A 5,000-nucleotide genomic window follows, 5' to 3' on the forward strand; every position below is an offset into this window, starting at 1 on the left:
CGTAAGTTTACCATATCGATGGAATATTTTCTGTTTTTGAAAGTAACTCTTTAAAAGAAAACGTAAAGATTGGGAGGGACTTTGATATATTTTCCTTGCCATCGTTGTCAATCTTGAAATACCAGGAGCTGGCAAGAAAAAAAAATGTATTACCAAAGTGTTATCTTTTATCACTTCATCAAGCTTAGTTTGGGTCTAAACACAGAAATGGGTGGATTGGTGTGACTGCAGGAAAAAAAATTCTTTCCCCTGAAAAGATATTTTTCCAAAAGTTTTCGCTTAAGTAAAGAAAACTATCCAATATAAATAGTCTTGATACTTGTTTACATAATACCAGCTTACTATTAGGGCAATTATAATTAACTGACGGTAGACATTCAATGAATGAAAGAAATGTCAAATAAACTTCAATAGTAAGAAAAACACATATATACAATATCCGGTCACTAAATAATTTACAATTAAATATTCACAATAGCGTTTCAAAGACAGCAATCATGGAAGGAAAAGCTCTGATAATTAAACATTTTATTTCGCTGTTTTTTTTCTTTTTTTTCTTTTTTTTTTTTTATTTATCAAGAATATTTCTTTTCGTAAGAAAAACATGAGACCCAAGATAGAGTATGGGGAAGCGTGCAAGGGCTAAGCTATGCGTGAGTACGCATTCCTATGAGATCAGACTACGGTTTGCTACTCGATTTATGGTCTGACTGTCTGTACGCATATCTTGGTCACAAAAGGAGTGATCGGTTATATCAGTACGATTTACGATTTACGATTCATTCTGCACCTAATGTTGTAATTGACATTTGTACGTTTTAATATCCATAAAAGACAAAGCTTTCTTTTAACGAAATATTCACATTAAATCAAAACACTTGATGATCCGTGTTATCTCTTCATTAAACAGATTGCTATAGTCCATTTCTTTTAGCCAGGCATATTTGCACCAACTCGCAGTGGTGCCCTTTTAGCTCGGAAAAGTGTCCTGATCGCTGATTGGTTGGACAAGATAATTCTAACCAATCAGCGATCAGGAAACTTTTCCGAGCTAAAAGGGCACCGTTGCGAGTCGGTGCAAATCTGCCTGGCTGAAAGAAATGGACTATAGTTAAGCATATAATACTATCGTAATAAACAAAAGTGGTGCAAGTGATTCATCACTTGGCCATGATAGGTTTATATCTGATTAATCGCTCAATAAAAAGAATGCATGTTGCAATATGATCGAATTGACCTTCATGTTATCGCGGCATATTCAACATGAACATGAATATGTGTGCACAAATGAAGAGGAGTTGTAGAGTTATACGATTACGTCTCAGTTGCCTCTATCCAAGATGGCGCCGCCTCCTATTGCTCGCCCCCTTGCGGCAGGGAACTCTAACGACGACACAAGTACCCACAGATGGGAAAGGTCTCTCGAATATTTTAAGCAAAAGACAGAGAGGTTGATAACTTTATGACACTATCTAGAGGAGGATGTTTGAAGATAGATTGAAAACACAAAGGTAGTGAGGAAATTCCGGGGTTGCAGTAAACAACTACTCAGCTATAATAACTAATCATAGATACCATAAGACCTTTTATTTCAATAGTCACCGAATCAGCATTGAAAGCCCCCCTGAAATGAAACCCATTAATCCCCCTCGTTGGGCAGTATTCCTTTGCCTCCGTCTCGAAGAAAATAACTCCTTCCGAAAAAGAAAGAAAAAAAAAAGTCTCCCTTCTCTCTGTCGACAGTAAAACTAGGAGCGCGGAAACTTTTAAAATACGGGTTTACAGCCCTTCGTAAAACACAATTCTCAGTTCCTTCAATGAGAGGGAAAAGAAGGCCAGTTTCTGATCAAAGCCCTGTAATGTCCAAGCTTCTTTTTCTATTCATTCTCCAGAAACCATTATATACTGTAAAAACAAGTTATGAAAAAGTTGTCGTAGAAATTATTTTCCCCTTTACTTGTTATAGAGAGAGAGAGAGAGAGAGAGAGAGAGAGAGAGAGAGAGAGAGAGAGAGAGAGAGAGAGAGAGAGAGAGAGAGAGAATCTCTACCCATCTTGTAGGTCTATTATATGGATATAATAAGACGTCTCCCTTATCATTCTCAAGATTGGAATCCCAGCTGTCAAAAGTTGTCGTAAGTCTGAGATTTTGTGAAGATAAAGTTTTCGTATTTTTCGAACTAAGATGTTAGAGGCTAACTTATTCGGGGAAACTGGCAATACCGAAGCACCTACACAATGGATATATATATATATATATATATATATATATATATATATATATATATATATATACATATACATACATATATATATATATATATATATATATATATATATATGTATTATGGCTGGCAAATTACATAACCTTCCGAGCTCCAAACTCACCTGTTTGTTTTTAAATGACTGTTACACTTGGAAATTAGTGCCCGAGCTCTGAGAAAATTATATAACTCCCAGACGGCAATATATAAAAACACTGAATATCCAAAGGTCTCTTACATACACTCAAAACAAAACTGGGTAATTACTTAACTTGAACTATTCAAAACAACCTCTTACTTCGATTCTTAGTCAAGGATACGAGCAAGGTCTATTAGGAAATAATGGTGATCGAAATAATACACTCTTTACAAAAAGGAATATATTCTATAAGAATTTAAAACATTATTACAAAAAATATCAACAAAATGAATCACTTAAAATATTAAATCTGAACAAAACCTTAGACTAAGACATGAGAAAGATACTTAGGAATATTATACAATCACTGGTTTCACGGGAAATTAATTTATGAAAATATTTAATAATGATAATTAATGAACATAGTTAACCTTTAACACTAATGATTAAACTCTTATTGAAATTTACATAAAAGTAACTAATACACTTACGTGTTTTAGCTCACACGAGGTTTCTGAACAGATAGCAATACAAATACTTCCCTGTTTTAACCTAAATTTCACAGAGGCAGTTACAAAATTTATATGATACCAGCACGTTCAATAACATAATACATTTGAAATCACATTCATAGTTTCATTAACGTTTGAACACACAACACACGATATATGTTGGGTAAGATACTTATTCACTTTGAAGAAGACACACACTCGAGGCACTTGAGAAGAGAGGATGTTGGCTCTTTCACAGGGACAGGCTGGATCTCTTCTGCTACTTACAATTTCCTAGGGCTACATATATATTGACTAACTTATTGTAGATCCTTCTAAATAGATTCTTCTAGTGGCGTAAGGTTGCCAACGAGACAAAAAATGGGAACAAACCATCTCTTAGCTAACTCCTCCCACCTCCCTCCTTGAAACAATAAAAAAAAAAAAATAACTCTGGTGTTTTCAAGAACATTCTAAACACGTGAAAATATAACATGACGCAATACCTCGTGAAAACATAAAAAAAAAGTTACTCCCCGAGTGGCACTCTTACCAGCATCATCTATAGCTGTCATGTGAGCATCTTTAAAAGCGTTCTTTGTATGGTTTTGATTGCTATTGTTCACTGACAAGTTAATAGCAACAGTACAATACAGCATAGAAAATGATCCTCAAGATGTTTGATGAAGATAGTAAGTAAGAAGGCAATTTCCATAGACGTAAAAAGAAAAAAGGAATTGTCGAGGAGCATGAACAAGGTACATGTGGGACAGACCTTGCAAAAAGCCACAATCCTATAACAACCACTATTCTTACAATTTTGAAGGAGAAATCAAAGCAAAGGTGCTGCGAAAGGGGTGCTAACAGTGAAGAAATACTGGCACGTGTTCTTGATAACGGAGAAAAGTTGCTTCTTATCTGGCTCAATAAAAAGCAGTTAGCAGGAGATATAATAACTGAATTTATTTATTGTAAAAGAAAACAAAGAAATTGTATGCTGACCTTTCTAAAAAGAAGCCAGATACTTCAGGAGACAAAAACCGCCAAGGCAGCAGAAGCAGAATTTAAAAGGTTCGTGGATTCTGAGACACATTCCTCAGCAAGTGTTCAACTGTGACGAGACTGGTCTTTTTTTAAATGCTCAGGAGGTCTTTCATTACTGCAGAAGAAAAGACATTTCTTGGTCACAAGCCCATGAAAGGCTGCCTAACCCTGCCATTCTGTGCTGATGCCAGCAGGGATTGCAAAATAAAATTTCTACTGGTGTATCATTCATAGAATCCCCAAGCCTCTAAAAAATACAGGTTGCAGCAGTGACTGAACGTTATGTGGAGGTCAACCAATAAAGTTTGAGGAAATCGTATTTTTGGTTGTGGGATGGGTTAATGAGGTTTTTGGTTCTGCGGTCAAAAAGTACTTCATGGAGAAGAACCTCTCATTCCCAGCCTTGCTGTTAATGAACAATGCTTCTGCCTATCCTCCAGCCATAGAATACGTCCCAATGGAGTTATTTAAATTCATAAAAATACAGTTCCTGGCACCCCAACATTCCAATATTCCAACCCATGGATAGGCAAGTAATATAAAACTTTAAGAAGCTTTATACAAAGGCAATGTTTCAGTGATGCTTCAAGATCACTGAAGGGACTATCCTCACCCTCCGAGAGATTTGGAAAAAATATTTTCCACATCATTAAGTGCCTCAAAATCATTGATAAAGCCTGGAAAGGTGTCTCCAACAGAGGCCTCAATTCTGCATAGAAAAAACTGTGGCCTGAATGGGTTCCAAAATGCAATTTTGAACCTATGCTGGAGGCAATTAACAATGAGATTGCGTCCTTGGGCGAGACAATGATGTTGAAGGTGGACAAAGATGACATCAAATTTATAGCGAGCATAGCAAGCAGCTGACAACCGTGGAGCAGGTGGAGTTGCATAAGTAGCAGCAACAAGAAGTTGCGGAAGATATTTCCTCTAAGGAGAAGAGGGACAGAATGACAAACCTCCCACTTCAAGTGAGATTAGATGTTAAGAATGTTGGAACCCTTGCAAAGTTTTGTAGAAATACAACACCAAGATAAAGCTTTAGCAGGGTGAGCAATGAATC

This window comes from Palaemon carinicauda, chromosome 1 (assembly GCF_036898095.1).
Source record: "Palaemon carinicauda isolate YSFRI2023 chromosome 1, ASM3689809v2, whole genome shotgun sequence".
In the NCBI taxonomy this organism is placed as follows: domain Eukaryota; kingdom Metazoa; phylum Arthropoda; class Malacostraca; order Decapoda; family Palaemonidae; genus Palaemon; species Palaemon carinicauda.